Source organism: Notamacropus eugenii, chromosome 1, assembly GCF_028372415.1.
Source record: "Notamacropus eugenii isolate mMacEug1 chromosome 1, mMacEug1.pri_v2, whole genome shotgun sequence".
Classification (NCBI taxonomy): domain Eukaryota; kingdom Metazoa; phylum Chordata; class Mammalia; order Diprotodontia; family Macropodidae; genus Notamacropus; species Notamacropus eugenii.
The window spans coordinates 173,127,893-173,150,921 of record NC_092872.1 but is presented as its reverse complement, the minus strand read 5'-3'; the positions used below and the strand labels follow the sequence as shown (position 1 = coordinate 173,150,921).

The following is a 23,029-nucleotide window of genomic DNA, read 5'->3' as shown; positions in this document are numbered from 1 at the left end:
GACTACAGCTGAATCCTTTGTATGATAACTCTGGTCAGGTTGTGAGCCCATTGAAATTCTACAAATCATCTTTCTTGGGTTACTCATGGAGTACAGTAGAGGCATCAGACACAGGCTTCCCAGCACTCCTGAAGGCAACTCAAACTAGATTGAAATGGAATTGAGAAATATTTAATAAAATATAATTATAGCAAAACAATCATAATATTACATTTTAAAACTAAGCCAATACGTGGCCTGTAGGGGTCCTTATGGATGGATTAGTAGTCCCTGTTTCTACTTGAGTTTGATATGCTGGGGCAGAGTAAGAAAGTGGAAGGATAGAGAGGGTACCTGTGATGAAGAACCAATTCTCCCTTTGAGTTGGGCCTACTCCTTATTTTAGAGGAAAATCTGGGGAAAAAATAGATTTTATCTAACTTATTGAAGACAAATCTGGTGGGAAGAACATTGGACTTACAGCTAGAAAAATCTGTGTTTAAGTTCTAGTTCTGGTATTTGCTAGGTGTGTTATCTTGGATGAATCATTTCCCATCTCCATAAGAAGGTTAGTCTAGATCAGGAGTTTCTTGACCTTTTTTTGTATCCTATATCCCACTGACATTCCATTCCAACTGCTTGGAAAATATATATACATGGCCCTTAATTTTATTATAAAAGGAATCTTTAAGATTCCCCAAAACTATGAAGAAAATACAGACAGTAAACTATTTCCATTTCCTTGAATCTGTATCCTGATTTGACTATTGGCCATATACAAGTAACACTTTTCTTTAAATATTCGATCAACTCTTCCTCTAGAGGTCAAAGGATAACGGAAAGAGAAGTGTCCTGGGCTTTAAGAAAACTGGGTTCTGAACCAAACTGTGCCACTAATTAACTATGAATACCTTGAGTAAATTGTTTGACCACTTTGAGCCATACTTTACTCATCTGCGGAATGTACTTAATAACGTGCACCACTTTCCTCACATGGTTGTTGTAAGGATCACTTGAGTAACTTATTATGATCACATAAGATATGTGTGTGTGTGTGTATGTATTCCTATTATCATTAAACAGATCTCATGGAGTCTTCCCATAGCTTATTTTCATGAAGATTAAAAGAAAAAAAAAGAAACCCTGCCTCATTGAATCTCAACTTGAAATTGCATGCCAGTTTTCTCTCAAGCTACCTGGAAAGGACTTAGGATCTATCCAATCAAGATCCAACAGCACATGACTGAGAAGCCTACGAAGTCTCAAAAATAAGTAGAAGTCTGGGGAAACCTAAAGATCCCCTCTCTGAATAATGTCTTTAATGCATAAAATAAAATATATAAGATAACGAAGAAAGCTAAGTAGACTGAAATTAATGATGTAATTTTTTTCCTCATCCAAGTTCATAGATCTGAAATCTCAACACAGACCTAAGATTCTGAGATTTTCTTTGGTCTAGATGATATCCAAGGTGCCTTCCAGTCCTGAATCCTATAAATCCTCCCATGACTCCTAGTAAAATAGTCATTGCAAAGATGATATAGTGAGTGGATAGATGGATAGTGAGTTAGATGACCTGGTTATGCCTTGGTTAACCATCTTTACAAAGCCACCTGTTCCAACTCCCCCACAATGTAGAAGATGCATGAGCTCATAGCCATAAAAGTACCTCAGCTCACATAGCAAAAGAACACTGAAATAGAAGGTATTATCAGGGCTTCATCCTCGTCCCCCACACATTCCATGCTGGTGAGAATTCACTGTCTCCACAGTCTTTCCCTGAAGGCTAACATGTAGTCTCTATTTGGACACAGGAAAATAACTGCCACACACATGAGTAGTCTCTATGAGGTTCTTAGCCTCATTCATCAAGGTCAGTTGACAAAAGTGATCTCAGATATAGATCAGTCACCCCAAGGCATGGTGCAGCATCCCTTTGTGAAAAGGTTGGAACAGAGGCGGATTTGCTACCTGTCAAAAATGTTGGAAGGGGAATTCATCCTCAAAAATAACATACCACTAGGACACATTATTTGAACCAAACATACAAATGAGAGGGAATAAGATATAACCTATCTGAAGTCAAAGTATATGTTTTTCTCTTATTCTTTGTCACCCCAGCACTGAGCACAATGCCTCATACATATATAGTTGGTATTTAATAAATACCTGTTTAATGGAACTGAATTAGTAGTGTTGTAATGAATAAATAAATGAAAAAGTGCTCCCTAAATTTTCCCTATGTGCCAATCGCTATGCTAAGCACAAAGGTTACAAATAGAAAAGAAAGACAGTTCCTACTTTTGAGAAACTCAACATAGATGGGAGAATTTCACTGAAAGTCAAATAGAAAACTCCCGGAGTCTTCAGGGTGATACATCTTCTTTAATGTTATTTCCATGAACAAAACCATATAGTGCCTGACGTTGAGCCAGAGTAATATCATCAACTAATATTCATAGCTCATATATTCATAAATTTCATTTAAGGATTTGTTGTTACTGAGTTTTTTCCAGTCATGTCTGACACTTCATGACCCCTTTTTGAGGGGTTTTCTTGGCAAAGACATGGAGTGGTTTGCCATTTCCTTCTCCAGTTCATTTTATTAGATGAGAAAACTGAGGCAAATAGGATTAAGTGACTTTTCCCCAGGTCACACAGCTAGTGAGTATCTGGAGATGGAGTTGAACTCCTGAAGGTAAGTCTTTCTGGTTCCAACCCCAGCGTTCTAACCACTGCACCACCTAACTGATTTCACTTTAAGTTTTATAAAGTATTTTACCCATACCAACCCTGAAGTAGGTAGTTTGAGTATTGTTATACCTATTTTACAGATAAGAAAGAAAAGGGAAGCTGACTGCTTTCAGTCATAGGGCTTGACTTAAAATAGAGTAGGCCATCGAATGAAATAATATTTGTAAAGTGCATAGCATTGTCCCTAGCACATAGTAAGTACAACATAAAGGTTTATTCTCTTTCCCCTTTCCCCACAATCCAAGTCTTTTGATTACAAGTTCAAGTTTCGTTCTCTTTCCACTCTACCATGATGCCATTTTATGAACAAATTCATGACAAAAGAGAAGAATGCCACTTTCTTTGTATGAATAAGACTTTTGGTTTTAGACCATGTTAAAGAATATGACTTAAAACGACGAAGCTGTTTTATCCACTTTCCTCATGTTGTAAGAAGGCTGGATGATATTACAAGGTCTTCTCCTGAGTGTTTGCCATCTATGCCCAAGGCTACAGCCAGTTTACTCATTAATAGTCACCTGTTTGTTGCCCTTTATAAATACTGGAAAGATAATGCTCATTGTCTACCCAACAAAAAAAAAAAAAGTCCTTGTTCTAGCAATTTGTGCCACTGGTTTGGTCATGTTTGTAACTCTCTAATAAAAAAAAAAATGTTTGAAATATCATTGGGGCTTACAGAGCTTCCCATGGTTCCTTGCCTGAGGAAAAACACACAATAGGACCTTTGTCCTAACTGGAGTCCAGTTCAGTGTTAATTTAGGTCTATTAAAACAATTTTGACTACAAATCCAAAAGGGATCCCCAAAGATTTTATTGTAATTTTTTTCCCAATCATTTGCAACAATTAAGGGTCTAACTTTCTTTAGACTGGGTAATACTAGGACTAGGACACAGAACTGGGATTTGTTTCTTTATGGCACAATTAAGCATGGAAACTTAAAGCTGAAGATGACCTTTTGAGGTCATTTAATCCAACCTTCCACCCAGAGCAGGAATTCCCCTCTACAATATTCCAGACAGGCAATCATTCAGCCTCTGCCTGAGCACCTCCGGGAATGGAGAGTTCCCAAGGCAGTCCATTCTATTTTTGAAAGCCATCAATTATTTAAAAGGTGTTGTTTTGTTTTGTTTTTTTTATACAATGGACTCATATCTTCTATGAAGCAGATTCTAAGGCAGTACTAGTAGGGTCAAAATTAACCTCAAAAATCCTTTAAATCGTTCAGAGTATAGAATGATATCTTTGAATAGTGGTATATAGAATGGGAATAAAGCCTCTCCAGAAAGAAGAGTTTCTATATCAGACAGCAGACTAGCCTAAGACGGCTGCATTGGGAACAACTGTATGTATGTATTATTATTTCTTACTATACCCAGGAAAGCTGTTCCTCAGGAAACAGGTAAAACCAGGGCTTCTCAAATAGAAGAAAATAAAAACAGGCAATGTCCTAGCTGTCTGGAAAATGGACAATTAGGTAGAAAAATACTCTTTCAAGGCCTTTGCACATAAGCATGATTATATCTGAGGGTAATAACACCATCACGGAACTCCTTCTTCCTGATTTGCCATGAGAATAGACAAGAGGTATGGTTCCCTAAAGTTTCCACCTATCAGTCCTTATTTTCTCTCTCATGTACTGAAAACATCTAATCTTTCTTCCAAGAGGCAAAAATCTTCAAGGATCTGAAGAAATTCTATCTCTACCTTCTTTCCTTTTCTATTTTTTTTTTTTACATTGCTGCTTTCCAGGTGTCTTTTCCTCTTTCAAGGCCATCTTATAAGAAAAATAAAAGACAGCTTCTCTATCAGAAGCCATACCAGATGTAGAAGGGAAACCCCTCCTCCTAGTGATTGCATGTATGTATATGTGTATATATGAGGGTGTGTATATATACATATTTTAAGGCTTACAAAGTATTTTACATTTTATATGTATGTGTCTATATATGTATATAGTGTGTGTGTGTGTCTGTGTATTTCAGTATAATTGACTTTCCAGGATTCTTTACATCCTTCACTAAACCCTTTTAAAAAGTCCTACAGTTCAGCCCCAATGGGCTACGAGGGCTAATAGTGGTCTCAGATACTGGATGATAGAGTCACAAGTATTTTAAGTGGCTGTTATCATCAGCCACGCTATTTTCACAGAGTGGACTGAAAACATGACTACCTAAACTTTTGGCCAGAGAGGAATGTGATAGAATAGATCATGATTAGGATGCCTAGTAGATAGATTTCCAGACTTAGTCAAAGGACTTGGGTTCAGATTCCTTCCATGACCTTGAACTTAGACTCTCTGAACTTCAGTTTCCTCATCTGTAAATGAAAGGAGCTGGACTAGAATCCATACCAGAAGATCTTAACCATTTCTGTATCAAAGACTCCTTTGACTTGTCAGATGAAGACTTTGAACTCCTCACAAAAATGTTTTTAAATTCAAAAAATACATAGGATTACAAGAAAACCAATTATATTAAAATAAAGATGGAATTTTTTTCCAAACCAAGTTCATTTACCCTCTGAAGTCTATCCATAGACCCTGGGACTATGGTCTCTGGTTAAAAACCTCTGAACTAGATGGTATTAAAGGTCCCTTTCAGCTCTAATTCTGTGGTCATAGCAACAAGAAAACTTTTTAGTGGTAAGAAACAGGTATACCGGGGATTCACCTCATTTTGAACCTGGGGGACAAGAATAAGGTATTTTCTTGAATGAATAGGTATGAATAGAAGAAAACTCTCCCTCTGCTCCTTTCTTGAATTCTTCTTTTAAAAGGATTACAATTATACTGACAATAGACTTTACAGTTTTCAAAGCACTTTCCATATATATTACTTTGAGTTACCAGTACAATATTATTTTCTCCATTTTGTACATAATGATAATAGTTCCTATTTATAGGGTATTCTCAGGTTTGCAAGTACTTTACTATAAGATCCTAGATTTAGGGTTGGAAGGGACTTTAGAGACAGCCTAGGCAAACCTTGTCATTTTGCAGATGAGGAACATGAGTCAAAGGTGAAGTGACTTCTCCAGGATCACTCAGTCAGTAAGGACTTCCAGGCAAGTTTTAAACCATGTCTTCGTAACTCCAATTCCAATTCCCCATCCATTATGCCATGCTGCTTTTCACATGTTGTCTCACTTATTCCTTGAGATGACCCAATGAGACAGGTGCTATTATGATCTCCATTTTACAGATGAGGAAATTGAGGCCAAGAGGTAAAGTGATTTGTCAAGCTTCACAGAGCACCTAAGGGAAGGTCCCAGTCAGCTCTTCCTGACTCCAAGTCTTATTTCCCTGTCTACCACATCATGCTAACTCTCCTACATTTATCACATCTACTAATAAAGACCACCCTATAAGATGGGTGCTATTCCAAATGCAGCATTCCGGCCATTATTCCATATTCTGCCACATCGATAATAAGGACACTGAGGGTCAGAGAAGTTAAGGGTCTTGCCCCAGAGACCAACATTGGTCCTAGGGAGTAGACTGAAGAGTGGTTGTACTCTCATCCTACACCAGATGAGTTACATGCACTTAGGGTCTTCTAGGAGGGAAGCGATTCTACATGCTATACTGTTCTTCCTAAAAGGATTAGGGAGGTGGGAGAGAAAAGGAAAAGGGAGCCATATAACCCTCTCCATCCCCAACATACATAGGGACTAAAATGGCCTGCATTCATTTGTGTTAACCTGATCCCCTGAGACACAGGAGTTCAAAGAATAACTGGACTTTGTTTTCCAGGTTAAAAAAAAAAGTTATGCATCTTCACAACGAAGTAAAATTTCTAAAAAGGTAAATCTATAGTCTCTCTGCCTGGAATTAAAGTTAAAAATAATTTGGGGGGATTTCATTTAATACTGACTAAGCTGCATTCAACTACCTCTGTCAAGCTAAGATAAACTACTATCTTTGCACTTATATGAAACTTGGTCTGGGCACTCAGGATATTTATTTTAACAGGGAATATTGGAAATTTAAAGGCATTGGGGCCATTTAGCCTACTTAAAAGAAAACTGAGGAGGGGCCATAATTATCTTCCAACACTTGCAGGGTCACCACAAGGTTACTAGGGGGTGCAGACCAGGTGTTCTGTATCTCCACCCAAGACAGAAATAGGCTTAAATTGCAGTAACACAGCTTCAGGTTATTAAACAAAAAGGAGAACTCCTTGATTTAAAGGATGATTCAACAAGACTACGCTACTGAGGAAGGTCATGAACTCTCCATCTCTGGAAATGTTTAATAATAGAAGAGATAATTGTCTATTACAGAGAGTTTAAGCAGCAGGTGGAAGACTATGCCGAAATATTTCGCAGTCCCTTCCAGCAGGTGGATGACATCAATGAGACCAAGGCTGGAATCTACAAAAATGGCAGGCAAACAGCAGGACTTACTTTTGGTTCAAGTCAATGGCTGATGATCACAATCACTGAATTAGCGCCTGCCAGTCTAGATGTAGGCGGAGAGTAATAAATTAGGTTTTCATTCCCCAATAGATAATTGGTTAAAGGACATTAAAAAGATCTCTAAAGAAGAATTGCAAACGATTATCAACCATGTGAAAAAATCATTCTAACTCACTAATAAGAAGAGAAACGCAAATTATAACTGTTAAGTTTCCCCTCACACCAAGAAAAATAGCTAATATTAAAAAAATGTGAATACCTAACGTTTAAAGGGGTTGTGGAAAGATGGGCATGCTGATGAATAAGAAAATGGAGCTGTGGTTCTGTGGTAATGCAATTTGGAATTATGCAAAGAAAGTGATTAAAATATCCACAACCCTTGACCCCCAAATTCTACTTGTTAACCCAAGATTAATGGCAAATAGAAGGGCCCTGGATACACCATTCTATTTATAGCAACCTTTTGCATAGCGCAAAGAATTCTAAACCAAGTAGATGCCTTTGGTTTGGAGAATGGCTAAAGAAATGGTGGTTTTACTGCCCTGAAAGCATGGAGAACACCGAAAAGCATGGAAAGACATATGAACTAATGGAAAGTGAAGCAAATAAAGCCAGAAAAATACATGCTGTCATTGTCACAATATATATGGAAAAAATAATAACAAGATCAAAATAGAATGTTGTGAAATTATAATTTTAACCCTAAAGAAGAAATATAAGAATGCACCTCTCCTGTTTCTTTGTCAAGGTGGAGAATTATAGGTGGGAAACACTGCATCTTAAAATGTGTCACTTAGGTTTGCTGAAGAGTTTTTTCCTCTCTTTGTAAATTCTTTGTTAGAAGGGATTTCTTTTTCAGATGGGAGGCATAAGGGGATATTTTAAGAAATACAGATGATGTAAGTACAAAAGATATCAAGGAAATTTATTTACTTAAAATAAAAAAACAAATCAGGCTTGCAAAGGTTCCATGTACACCAAAAGAGTTACAGCATCACTTTTTTTGTGGAAAAAAATCTGGAAACAAGCATAATGTTCATTGATTGGGGAACGGTTAGACATTGATAGATAAATGTAGTGGTCTATCATTAAAAAGAGTGACGAATATGAAGAACTTAGAGAAGTAGAGAAAGTCATGTGAAGTGATACAGAGTGAGTCAATATAACCAGGAAAATAAAATTCACAACAACTGCATTATAAACAGAAAGAATTAATATCTAAGACTGTTATATAATTAAAGTGACCAAACTGGTCCTTGAAGAAAAATTGAGCAAATGCATCTCCCTCCCCACTTTAAAGAAATGGAGGACAATGAGTGTATGATATTACATATTCTATCCCACCTGACTGATGGGCTGCATGACTCTGCTGACTTTTTTTTTCTTTTTCTCTTAAAAAATCTTTACTAAAAGAAGTGACTCTTCTATGGGAGGCTGGAGTAATATATTTGAAAATGAGAGTAATATAAAAATAAAATAGAGCAATAAAATTAAGATTTGTTTAAATAAAATAAATGGTCATGACAGTAATATGTATAAAGCACCATAAATTATCTTCAAATAAATTTGATTTATATCTTTTATTTTCTGCCACCTATAGTTCCCAATGTCCTCCAAATATTTAAGTTTTTCTTTATTTCTTTAAGAACCATTTCATAATCATATTTCTACAGTGCTTTAGTGGACTGACTCCCACACATTTTATACATTTTTAAGTTATTTTAAATGGGACTTTAACTTTCTATTATTCCCTTCTGGCTTTTGAAATTGCTGTACAGAAATGCTGTTGATTTTTGTGAGTCTATTTTATAACCTGCTACTTTGCTGAGGCCATTAATTAGTTTCTTTGGGAATTCTGTAGGATTTTCTGAGTAAGCCATCATCAGGAAGCGGGGATTGTTTCGCCTGCTCATTGCCATCTTTATGCTTTTGCATTCTTTCTCTTGCCTTATTACTAATGCTAGCATTTCTAGTATTATACCAAATAATATTTGAGAAAGAAGAGTATCCTTGATATTTATATATATATGTATGTATGTATGCACACACACACATACACACACACACACACACACACCCCGTGTGTGGGTGTATAGAAAATCTCTAGTGTCTCCTCAATGGATATAATCCTAGTTTTGATGAGACAGAGACAGACAGAGACAGACAGAGACAGACAGAGACAGACAGAGACAGAGAGACAGAGGGACAGACTCTTTTTATAGCTCAGTGAATTCTTAAATTTTATCTAAATATAAATACATTTATTTTCACAAGAATTTCATTTATCCATCCTACTCCTCTACAAGACTTTTTTCTGGTCAATTTGAATTTATTTTAGTGCTGGTTTTTGTCATTCCCTAAATTCCATCTCAACAGCTGTCCTAGTGACAGTCTCCTGTCATCTTGACACCCCAAAGTTCAGTAGTAAGAAGCTAACAACATCAACAAGGCCAAGAGGTTGCAACAACAGAAGAGAGAGGGAAAGAGAAAGGAAGAAAAAACCTTTGAGGGACTACTTTTTGTTTTTAAATAGTAAAATTCCCTTGGGACAAAAGGGGAGAAATCAAGGTTTACTTTCCTTCCTCTTATTTCCTTCAAACACAAAACATGGCACGTTACTACAAACTGGGGGAGAACTGACATCTTTGTAAAGGAGTAAGGAGCATTCTAGTCCTCAACCTGCAAAGGATGGAGTAAAACATGACCAGCATAAGAAGATGGCTTATCTAAAGTTTGCTTCTTGCCCAGTGTGTCTAGCAGTATATCTTGTACACAGTGGGTATTTAGTTGTTAAAAAGTACTTTAGTCTCTGGTCAATATTCTTGCCTCTCTTCTCTTCCTCTCTAAGTCCATCCTTGACATTGCTGTCAGATTAATTTTCCTTATGCATAAGTCTGGTCATGTCCCCTCTCCATTCAAAACTCCCCATTGCCTAATGGACAATGTTCAGATTCCACAGCCTGGCATTCAAGGTTCTCTATCATCGATCACCTTTCTTTTCAGTCTTAATTTGAACTATTTTCTCCCTTCTATACACGTGGATTTATTTAGTGGGAAGGGAAACTAGAAACCATGTAATACAATCACCTATTTTGACAAATGAGGAAATAACTCCTGCTTTCCTACCCCCCATGACTGCTCATGCTGTCCTCTATATTTGGAATTCTATCCATTCTCTTCTCCACTTACTGAATTCCTACCCATCAAGGCTTTTTGTGAGGATCAAATGTGATAATTCTGTATTTTTCAAACCTTAAGAGTACTACATCAACATAATTTAGTACCATTTATTCCCATGTCCAACACTAATTATCACAGAGCTTTGATCATACTATTCTGCTCTGTGATCATCACTACTCTGCTTAACATTTTTTGGTTGCTTTTTTGTTGTCGAATTGCAAAAGGAGATAACTTGTATAAGACAAAAAAAGAAAACTAGTTTCACAGTTGTCAGAAAAGATACCAGAAATTTCCTAGTGGAAAGACCCAGATGCTCCAATTAATAAACTAGAGTTTGGAGACAAGTAAACCCACAGAAAGTAACATCTGTAAAACTGAAGCTGCATTTTCCATGACTTCCCACCACTTCTTACTCAAAGATTCACCCAAGAAAATGCTACAGTAATCTCCATAAAACCAACTATTTCCTTGCTTCAAACAAAATTCTAGGACAGAAAATGCAAAGAGAGCCAAGGTGGGTCCTCTCCTCCCTGGAGCAAGGGACAGGGAAGAGGAGAGAGAATTAAGCAAGACACGTATATGAATTTGAAAACTTATTGCCCTCATGTGGCCCAGTGAACTGCCCTAAGAAGACAAGTGCTACCACTCTCTTTTAAATGACATGACAGGTTTTACAGGCTGTTGGCTACCTAATCTCTGATAAGTCAGCTGTTGATTCTCTGTGCTTGTGGAGAACAATGCTTACAGATGGTTTAATATAATGCAATGCCTAACTCACTTTAGTCTGCTTAGAGAAATAAATTTCAGGAAATGTTAGGTAGTGGGAAAAGTGACCAAGGAGAGGAGAGCAGCTGAGATACCACCAGGGAGCATCTAAGACTTGACCAGCACTTAGGACAGTGCCTGGTTCCTAATAAGTAATAGGGAGCCTCTGAAGTTTATTAAACAGAGGAAAGGCATAGTCAGATTTGCATTTCAGGAAAATCACTGTGGCAAAGGTGTGGAGAAACATTGGAGAGATGAGAATCTAAAGTAGGGAAAATCAAATAGAAGGCTGTTAGAACATTTTAGGCAAGAGGTGTTAAAGCCCAAATTGGAGTGGTGGCTATGTGAGTGGAAATAAGGTATCAAACCTGAGATATCATGAAGGTAGAATTGTTAAGATTTTGCAATTGATTGAAAATGTGAGAAGAGGGAAAGGAAGGAGACAAAGATGCTGCTAAGGTTGCGATGAACTAGATTGGATGACTAGAAGGATGATAGTGGCCTCAAAGGAAATAAGAACCCCTAAAAAAGGGTGGATTTGGGGAAAAATTTAGTGATATCTGTTTTAGATATGTTGAGTTTGAGATGGATATAGGACATTCAGTTTGACTCCAATAGGCAGTTGAGATGTGAAAACTGTTTGAGGGTGGGTGTGAAATGATGCAGTGCATTAGGAAATTTAATCTAACAGCAATGTATAGGAGGAATTGGAAAGAAGAATGGAGACTGGAGGGAGAGAGATTAGTATGAATGTTGTTTCAATAGTCTACACCAGTGATAGGCCAAATCTCACCAGCAGTCTGTTTTTGTACTGCTAGAAGCTAAGGATGTTTTTATATTTTTGAATAAAGTTTTGTTGTATTTTTAAAATGTAAAAACTATTCGTAGCCCTAGAACACACAAAAACAGGCAGTGGGCAGGATTTAGCCCACTGGTCATAGTTTGCCTACTCAGGGTCTAAGCAAGTGTAGAGTCAGGCCCAAATAGGCAATAAGAATGCAAAGTGGGGGGAAAGGTGGAAATGGATGTAAGAAGAAATTGAAAAGGTAGAATTCACAGCCCTGGAAATTGACAAGATAAAGAAGATGAAAGAGAAGAAAGACTCTAAGGTTGAAGAATAGGTTAGAGTAGAGGAAACATGATGAGTTCTGTGATCCTGATTTTAGTTTTGGGCTCTCGGAGCTTGAGGTGCCAAGGGACTGTCTAGATTAGGGTCAGAAGCTCCCAGCTACAAATCAAGATTTTAAAGTCATATACATAGAGGTGATAGTTAATATTGTGAAATTGGATGACCTCCCTAGGGTAGAGAGAAAAGTTAGTCAAGTATGGAACTTTGAAGAAAAACCTAAATTTTTAAAAGGTGCCCGTAAAAGAGATAGAGGAGTAGCCAGAGAGGTAAGAGAAGAACCAGGATTATATAATAAAATACAGATAAAGGAAGAGAAAATTTTAGTATTTAGGTGGTACTGAACACTGTCAGATGCTACAGAAAGAAGAAGAGTGCTGAGAAAAGGCTATTCGACTGAATAATTAGGAAGAATCCTAAAGCTCCATAATATCCCAGGTTCAAATCCCATAGGATCAACTCAGCACATCCTCTTGCAGAGGGAGTTAGCCTCATTACTATGCAAATTATTACGTGGATTAATGTTCATTCAAACTCTAAAATTTATTTGACATTGGCAGTGAAGATTACTATCCTGGTTTGCCCGCATAGCTTCAATTTTGAGAGTCAGCTAAAAATCTAGAATACAGTTAATCTCTATAGTGTATAACAAAATTAACTTCCTTTGGAAATAATGTATTGCAATTTATTCTTTTCTGTTTGTGTCATTCCTAAAGCATAAGAGTAGGAGAAGGACATCCACTCAGGCTAGGGTATGTTGGAGCTAGGCAGTATAGGCTCAGAGAGCTATTTGTTAAATTTTCACTATGAAAATTTATATCAGGAGTTGATTTATTGGTTTGTTGATTATCATGATGTTGTTCAGTCATTTCAGTCATGTCTGATTCTTCATGACCCCATTTGAGGGGTTTTTTTGGCAATGATACTGAGTGGTTTGCCGTTTGCTTCTTCAGCTTGTTTTACAGATGAGAAAACTGAGGCAAATAAGCTAAAGTGACTTGCCCTGGGTCATACAGCTAGTAAATATCTGAGGCTAGATTTGAACTCAGGTCTTCCTGATTCCAGGTCCAGCACCTTCTCTACTATGCCACCTACTGTCCCAAGAAAATATTCATAATGCAGATTAAACTTAAAAGTCTGTCCTATTGGAGAGTTAGTTGCTAAACATTTACTATCACATTGCTACATCAGGGCTCCAGACTCCAGGTGGAAAATTCAAAAGTTCATTGTCATGAGGAGGGGGAAAGAGGGGAAGGAAGTAAAAGGAGAGCACAGAGCTAAAGACCAACAATCCTTCTTAAAATGATCTACCTTGAACAGTCTCTAAACAGATCTACTCTCAGTAACTTTGGATACTTGGCAGTAGAGACATTCATTCTTTCTAGAGAATGGCATAGTTATTATCAAGAAAACAGATATAAGAAACAGAAGGGATTGCCCTTCCACTTCAATGTACAAATGACATTAAAGTCTGTGTCTAAGACAGCACCAAAAAGGCAGATGATAATCTAATATAACCCATTATCCTGATGTTTTAAAGCAACTACAAATCTGGGATTATGTTTAAAAATGATTCCAATGATAAACTGAGCTTTTCGCCATTGTTCAACAACAAGGTCAGCATTTTAACACAGCTTTTTGCCTTGAAAATAGCAAAAGGTCAGTCTATTTGTTTTTGTTTGTTATTTTAGGACCCTCATACAATGGCATGTGATTTTTTCAGCTATTAAGAATATAATTAAACTCCTCTCTTTGCTCCTATTATACAAAAACAAATACTTTGTCAATCAAACAGATTGTACTGCCTACTGGTTAAATAAAGGTTGGTTATTTAATATACATATATATAGTAAAACAGTAACAATATTAGTAAAATGGTAAAAAAAAAATAGTAAAACAGTAAAAAAAATACATATAGTTGGTCATTTAGTATCAAAAGAGGAAGAAGAAATTATGTGACCACTAATTCCATCCACAGATTTGTTATCATTCTCGATTCCTCGGTTCAATGCCTCTCTTGCCATTAGATCTCTTACTCTGGGACTGTGGCAGGGAAGAAACAGTGAATATAACTCAACACCCTCTACTACTAGCCATACTAGCCCTCTTCTACTCATATGAATAGTCCAGAATTAACTACATTAAAATATTTCTCCTGCCAGAAGGCCATGAATCACAACACATGAAGAAATGAAGTAGCCAAGGAGAAGGTTGTCAAAACAACTTAGGGGTTCATATCCTTCCTCTACCACATTTCTAGACAAACTGAAATTCACTGGGTAACATCCCAGAATCTCCTGAACCATGTTCTTTTTTTTAAACTTCCTGCCTGCTGGATGAACTATGTTAAAATTACTTAGAATCTATTCAAATAAGCAGAGGAAAATAAGAAAAGGCTAAAAATAACAAAATGAGAAACACTGGTCTCAAAAAAAAGTGTTCTATGAGAAAGATGTCAATTTGTATGTTGGTTCCTCAAACTTCTTACTATACCCTATATTCACAGTACTTATGTTCATAAATGAAATGCAGCAATTTTTATATTAAAAGCTTGGAAATAAGGTCTTCATCTTAGGTAAAATAAACAAAAGAAAGTATGAGTGTCGGACATTTTGAGAGCCGCCATAGTGCAACATTCCAGGAATTAACTAGAGTTAACTTCTAGAGTCAATTTCTTCCCTGTCTCAGATACTAGACTGAACTAATGACTGAAAGCCAGGAATATAGAAGAGGGAAACTCCTGTCTCTACCATTATCTGGGGATTCAACTGTCCATCAACTTTTAGAAAGTTCCTGCTCTATACAAAGCACTGTCCTGTGTGCTGGGGCTGCACTGCAAAGATAAATAAGATGTCCCTTCCCACATGAGCTTACACCTTAGTGAGATAAGACATATACCCAAATAATTATGATATGAAATTAAAATAAGTACATAAGAGAGGCAGAAACTGCTACAGTAGTTGAAGAGGAAAAGAAAATTCTACCCACCAATGGAAGAACTATGTCCAGTAAAAGTCACAAAACTCTCCTGAGAAAGAAAATGAAAGTTCTTTTTGCTGAGTATACTGAGCTATGTGAATAATAAAATACTTACTTTAATCTGTTGTCCAAATGTTTCATGTGGGGAAAACCTGGCACTGGTTTTGTCCATGACAAAATTCTTCCATTTATCCCTGAATATGTATATTTCTGGTACGAAGTACATCTGCTTTCATGCTAATTCCATCAGCAATTTTTCCAATATGAAGATAAAGTGGCCTGCCAGTCAAAGACAATCATGTTAGTAGAGATGCAATTCTCCATGATTCAGAATGAATGCTCAGCTTATTTAAGATTCGAACGAAGAGGTTAAAAAAAAAAAATCTTATTTGAGTTGTGAATGGGTATACATGTGCAAGTTATTCCATCCACTAGAAGGCAGTGTAGTGCCCTGGAAATAGATGGGAGAGAATCAAAGAGGTGTGTATTCTAGTCTCAGCACTACCAATAACTTGTCCCAGCTCCGTCCAAGTGACCTGGAAAAACTCATTTAGCCTTTCCAGGCCTCAGTTCTAAAGTTCTGTGGTTCTATATGTAGATAGCTAATAAGCACGAGTCAGCGATCATGAATTTGAGATTTGTTTGGGGGATCCACATCTACGTATTGACCTCAGTTAAAAAAAAATTCTTTCCCTGATGCAGGTCAACTACTGATCTGAAGCTTAACTTTTTAAGAGAGCTGCTTGGACAACTGAGAGTTTAAGTGACTTGCCTTTGCCCACATGGCTAATATGTGTCAGAGATAGGTCTTGAACCCATTTCTTTCTAACTCCAAGGCTAGTTCCACTATACCACACTGCATTTAAATATGAATTTGGGGTTTTAGGGGTTTTGTTTGTTTGCTTTGTTGATTTAACCCAGCTATGTGATTTCTTCTGCACAAGTACAGATATCTAAAATGATTTGTATACCATAAAATTTCACTTACTAATAGTTCAAGTGTGGGGGGGGGGAGAAAGAAGAGTTATTTGCAATTTTGAAAAGGACTTGATTGCTTTCATATTCAGGGAAAAGAAGAAAATTAAAATCTCCAGCTCACTGCATAGTGCATAGAATAATTAGGCCTATTTGTGAGTATCCTGTTTTGAGGATATCCACTAAAGTAAGAGATGACTTTAGAACTTTTATTTTCAAACCATTAGGTTGGTTGCCTGAAAAATATCCATGATAGTGTATTTGAATATGTAAATTAATTCATTTTTCATTAAACAAACATTTATCAAGCACCTACAAGGTGCTTTGCTTGTAGTGCATTATGCTAAGTGCTAGAAGAGATACAAAGGTTAAATAGGATAGGGTCCTTATCCTCCCACACTTTAAACAATATTTTATTTGATCTAAACCATTATAAGTATCGTATCTTTTTTCTGTAGACATACACATTTCTAGAATGTCTTTTTTAAGTCTAAGTTGGTAGTCATGTACATTGATGCTTTAAAAAATTCTTAATACTTTTATATTAAGTAAGGGAACAAGTAAAATGTATAAATCTCTAAAAATAAAAGATAGAAAAAACTTTTTTGAAAGCAGCATTTCTATATTGGATACCTTCTCAAATTTTAAATTCTCTCCACTCTTGATCAACCTATTATTTCATCCTTCTGACACTTCTTCCTCCCTCTTCAGGGAGGTAATCAATATTACCTCTTCAGGGAGGTAATATTGATTGCTGCCTAGAATTCGTACTAGAACCTCAGGGGAAAAAAAGAGCAGTCTACAATACTGACAGATCAGGAAAGCACATTGTTCTTCTATTTTAAGAAATTTTCTCCAGAGCCTGACATACAGACAAATTGATGCAAGCAGACCTTGAATTTGATCACATATTATTGAAGTTTCCTCCACAAAATAAATATTCCAAACTTCTTTAAGAGTTTATGCTCTTTCCCGAGGCACCCAAGAGTCTCTTGCCTTTAGCAGCCTCAGTCCCATTTACACTTGCCACCCCAAGCACCTCAACCTCATAACTTGCGCGTCACACACACACACACACACACACACGCGCGCGCGCGCGCGCGCGCGCGCGCGCGCACACACTACAAAACAGAGATGAAAGGAATAGGGCTCTCCTTGAGACCCAGGGTTATTTTGGCTACAGGCTCGGGAAGCAGCTGGGAGCTGTCCATGGTGGAAAGGCAATGGACCCCGCCCTCCTGTAAAGCCTCAGTTCCCCGGGGGTCCGTCTAGGATTCCTTTAGGGACTTATTGGAACCCAAGGCTGTAGGACCACAGTCCTTCAGAGAACGAAATGAAGGGGAGAGGGATGAAATCTATGTAAAACTAGAGACTTTGAAAAAGAGAGAGAAACATCTGCCCAGTCCAGGGGGTGCACACTGGGGATAAGGTGAGAAGGAAGGCAAAAATACTAGAATATGCTCTGATGTTTGAAGGAAGAAGCCTAGAAAGGGTCAAAAGAACGGAGAAGAGGGAGGTCTCACCTGTAGCCCGAGTGCATGGGGTGCGGGCTGAGCAGTAGTTTCTGCAGCTGGATCCGAGTCCCTGAGGTGCAGACTTTGGTCTGCGGAGTCTCAAACAGCAGCAGCTCACTCCCTGTCTCAGATCTGATGTGCCAAGAAAGGTCTCAATCTTGGTCTTCCAGGGCCAACAGATGCATATTTTCCGAGCTGAAGTGCTCAAGTTCGGCAGCTTGAGGCCCCTTGGATGCCCCATTGAGCTAGGAGAGGAGCAAAAAGGGGCAGCACCTTTCCGGCGAGTGGGAGGATGTGCAGCTTGGGCTGCGGTCCACGCCCACAAACTTTCTCCAGAAGCCCAGCTCGTTGCAAACCTCAGCGGATTCAGAACACAGAAAGAATGTGGCCTTGGAGCCAGAGCAACAACTCAGGGGCCCCAGCAGTGAAGGAACAGCAGTAATCTCTTGAGTAAGGAAGGTCTGCAAATAGCAGGAGCCCTATCAGACTGAGGAGATGCACCCAGGCTTTGGATTTTCTTTCTCAACCTACAATCCCAACACAACAGGTCACCACTCTTTCTTTCTCTGCTTACAAGACACACTATTCAAGGACTCTGAGAAACCTCTATTTTATCCCAACACCACCTAGGACTTGATCAGAGCTATGGTCAAACAAGGGCAGGATGATTTCCACAAAGCAAGCAGGATAAATTCCCAAAATACAAGGAGTTTCTTCTGTCTCTATCCACCCTTGTGCCAAACCCAAAGGAAAAAGTTTGTTACCCACCACAGATACAAGCTAACTCCCATATGATGTCAAAACTTACCCAGTCTAGCCCTTGGGGCAAATCTTACAGTTCTACCTGGGAAGGGGTGCAAGGACGTACAACCAAATAGTAACCTATAAACAGATGAGGCTCCTCGTCTCTAAGTTGTATGATCAGGGAGCCAGCAGAAGGCCAAGTTTCAGGGCACAAGTGCCACCCCACTGGCTAATCATCATAGAGGAAGAACTGTCCTAACTCCAGTGCCAGGGAGTCAGGTGCTGCCCAGGCATCAATCTACAATATGGTCTAGTAGCCTGAACGCTGGACAAGAATTGAGAGGAGAAAGGGAGTAGAGGAGAAGGGAAAATGAACAAGGGATGGGATTGGGAACCAAACAGAGAAAGTGCAGGAAAGCAGAAATACCCACCTGTCGGTTTCCAAATGGCTAAATGTGTCATGTTCTGTCTGCGCCCACCTGCCTGCAAAACTCGGAGAAGTCAAAGAGAGGTAGAAGCTGTCAAAGTAAGGATATCCCCTTCCCTCAAGGCAAAGGATAATCTGGACAAATTTTACAGGGCACACATTGACCCTGCCTTCGAAGGCAGAAAAAAAAGTTATCTTTTTGGAATCCAAATAGATTCCGCAAGATGCTCCTCATCAGTTGGGTGACCATTTCTGCATTTGTAGGAGTAAACATTTCAGAGAAGAGCCCCCCCTCCAGGTGCCTGCTTAAACATATGCACACGCGCACATATACACAATATATATATACACTCCCGAATCTGGGTATACAAACCCGGTTAAGAAGGTGTCCCCACCACCAAAGTCTCCCTCTCATTCTTTCCTGCCCCGTGCGGCATCGGAGTAGCACCTGCTTCCAGTACAGAAGTTTCACACAGTGCACTAGACCCAGGCAGAGGCAAAAGACAGTATCTGAGTACAGCATACCGTCCTGACAGAAAAGCAGACGAAAGAAAAGACAGACAGGACACAGCATAGGCTAGACAAGGACACAGAGAAAGAAACCAGAGCCAGCAATTTCTTTCCATCTATACACACTCTCTCCCTATCTATATGTGTATGTATACACACATATACCCATCTTTCTACGACCTGAAACGGGCAGGGCGTGCAGATTCCTCAGTGACCCTGGGAGGGAAACACCTGTAACCCATATCCCCCCTCCCCTCTCACTCTCTAACTTTCTGCCTAAAACCCTGAGCCTCCCTTACTCAACCAAAGTTTTGTAGTCGAAGCAAATACCCCCTCTTACACCTTTCACCTCTACCCCCAGGCCCGTGTCCCAAGCATCTCAGCTTTCCGGGACATTTCCCAGGACTCAGGGTCTCACCTCGCTGGCAGCGGCCAAGCCACCCACTTGATTCGGAGGCAAAGGGCTCTCTGGGAGCTCTCCCTAGCCCAGAATGGGCAGCGAGGGAGCTGGGCAGTGGGATCCGGCTTGGTGGCAGCGTAGCTAAGCCCTGCGCTTCAGCTCCACAGCTCCACACCGGACCGGACCGGCGAGCGCACACACTACCTCTCTGCCGCTCCGTCCTATCTTTTCGCCTCCTTCTTCTCTGCTGTGCCCTGCGCCCGGTCTGCTCGGAGCGCAAAAGTGCCCTTCTCCACTCCTGCGCGACCGGCCTGTCCCTCCGCATCTGGGGCTCACCTATTTATACTTTCTCTCGCTCCCGTATTCCCAGTTCTTGGAGATACCGTGCAGTTTGCCCCATCGGGACTAGCTCCTCCCTTTCTCCCGTGACGCCATCCCTCCCGCGGGCTGCCCTTAGCCTGGTATCCAGAGGCTCCTCCTATCTCCACCTCCATCCTCCCATCCCTTCTCCGCCTCTGTCCCCGCCCCCTCGGCATCTTTCATGCCCTGAGGAGGGGGGAGCGACGGGGTTGGGACCCGGGCGAGCTCTGGCGGCAGCTCCGGGAGGCGCAGGGCTTAAGCTCATTCAAGGCTAGTCCCCTCACCAGCTACCCAGAGTAGCGTTACCACCGCTCTAGGACCCTGGACTTGGGGCAGGGAGTCGTGTCCGCAGCAAAACTGCTGTTGAGGAGAAAGGCACCGAGTGAGAACCGAAGCGAACAGGGATACAACTCTCTGATGGTAGGATTCAGAGCCGGAAGGAACTTTTACAACTGACTCTTTCTGCAGATTAGGAAACTGAGGTCCAAAGATTCGAAGTTGCTTGCCCAAGCTCACACGGGAAATACCAGAGCTGGGACTTGAATCTAGAACCCTTAACCAATGCAAGTAGCTAGGCTAATTTCACTCAACCTCAGAGCATGGAGTACTCTGACATTTTATCACATATTATATGCTTTTCTTATGTACTACATGGTCTTCTGCTCCCCCTCAGTTTTTGTGGTCTTGAGATGGAACCGACCTACTATGTTATTTTCCAGGATTCAAGAGTGTTCTGCCACCAGACTGGGAAGTCTGTCAATTTGATTAAGGAAACTGAGACCCAAAGAAATCAATTGCTTGCCTAATGTTACAAAGACGGTAATCGGTAAAGCCTGACTCGATTGGTTCCCTGGTACCTAAGCACCAAAAGCAAATTCAATCGCAGGATGCTACCCCACTCATTGGCAGAGGGTGGTGTCTGTGCTAAGAAAGCAGTGCCTGCTAGGTAGGTGTGGGACCCGGCAGAAAGTAGAAGCTGCAGGTGTTCTTGCAGTTTCTGGCTTTTTTTCCAAGATGAGCTGATCCCCAATCAATTTACAAGACCTTCTTCCCCAGAAAGGGTCAGCAAGACTCTCAGGGCCCAGGCCGGTAGAGACCTTTCTGCCGAGGTTACGCTTCTCTGCCTCTAGCGCCCAGGGAGGGGCTTCCTCCTCAGTGCTTTGGCAGCATTGTCTGCTTATTTTTCTGAACTTCTGGGAGATGAAAGAGAAAGACTCAGCTGGAAGGAATCCAGCACCAGGGCAGCACCCTCCTCCTTCTCCCTTTATCCTTTGAGGCAAAATAAATGGGAGAACCTAACCACTCTGGACCTTCTCTTTGATCCTTGCTTCCCCTCCCTCTCAGCTTCCCCCCACACACCCCAACTCAATAGAATCTTGAGAATAGGAGAAAAAATGTATTTGGGGAGAGAGTTGCCTTGTAATTTTGAAGTTTCAGATTCAGACCTTTACAATCAAAATTAGTTTTCCTTCAAATACAGTATCTAAGTCCTGAAAGGGATCCTAAAAATGACCTCTTTCTTTCCATTTTACAGAAAAGGAAAATGAGGCCCAAAGTGGTTAAGTCATTTTACCCAGGGTCATGTAACCAGTAGGTAACTGAGCTAGGCTCCTGCAGATTCCTGACTGCCCACTCTGTTCACTTTTCCCTGAAACACTTTGCTTCTCTATCGAAAAAGAGGTTTTGTTTTATTTTTTTCTCTCATGAGAAGTGGGTGATTATTAGCACTATAAGTGGAAGTTTCATCAAAGAACTTTGGAGACAGCTGTACCTTCAAAATGAAACAGAAGAGGGGGCCGGCAAGGGAATCTGGGTTTGATGATGGACTTGACATGATGCCCACAGGAAAATGTTTTCAAAACACACAGAAATATTCAGAAAATAAGAATGTTACTGCAAATTCTAACAACGTAAGGGAAAATGGGTGAGTCCTACTCATTACAAACAAATGGCTTAACTATCTCATATCTAACTCATCCTCTTATTTCCCAAAGTCCTTCCCCCAACTACCAACTTCCTTATCTGGGAGTCATCTTTGACTTCTGTTTCTCCTACTATTCACATCCAATCAACCACCAAATCTTGTTCATTCCGGCCTCTCCCCTTCTAATGAGGGAAGGAAAGGAATAAGCATTTAGCTATTACCCACTATGTGCCAGGCACTCTGATAAATGCTTTACAAATATTATCTCATCATTCTACATAATAATAGCCCAGTTTTCCTAGAACACCACTAGCCCAAGACTTTAAAGGATCCCCTTTAAAGATGATGATAATATTTTCAGTACTTACAACATGGGGTTGGCAAAAAAAATTTTAAAGAAAATAATATATAAATGTAGGATAGCACTATTGTTAATGAGTAGAAGTATTTAAGGCAGCTATGTGGAGGAAGGCCATGGCTAGAGTGGCAGCTCTGGAGTCAGAAAGACTCATCTTCCTGAATTCAAATATGGTCTCAGACTTTTACCAGCTGTGTGACCCTGGTCAAATCACTTAATCCGGTTTGTCTCAGTTTTCTCATCTGTAAAATGAGCTGGGGTAGGAAATTGCAAACCACTCCAGTATCTTTGCCAAGAAAACCCCAGATGGGATCATGAAAAGAGTTGGACATGCCTAAATAACAAAAGTAGTGTTTAACTATCTTCATTATATTTATTTCTTTATCTTTATTCTGTAATTCATAAAGTGTATTTATGTGTGTGTTGTATGTGAGTATACACACACACACACACACACACATATGTATATTCCCTCCCCCTTTTCAAATCTCCCTGGATAGTAGGAATTATTTGCTTCTTTGTAGCTCCAGTGCTTAGCACAGAACCTGACACATAGTAGAAGCTTAATAAATGTTTATTAATTGATTACTGAAAGGCAGCATGGATATAGGACCAGC

General features: G+C 39.6%; 1 protein-coding gene across 1 annotated transcript in view; it reads right to left on the bottom strand.

Annotated features, from left to right (window-relative positions):
• Window positions 1–20,185, bottom strand: part of CEMIP (cell migration inducing hyaluronidase 1) — a 246,386-nt gene extending 226,201 nt beyond the window's left edge. Inside the window, exon 1 of the mRNA XM_072619226.1 lies at window positions 19,789–20,185. The gene's annotated coding sequence lies outside the window, so the exon portion shown is untranslated. The remainder of the gene's footprint in view (window positions 1–19,788) is intronic.
• Between the last annotated feature and the right edge of the window lie 2,844 nt (window positions 20,186–23,029).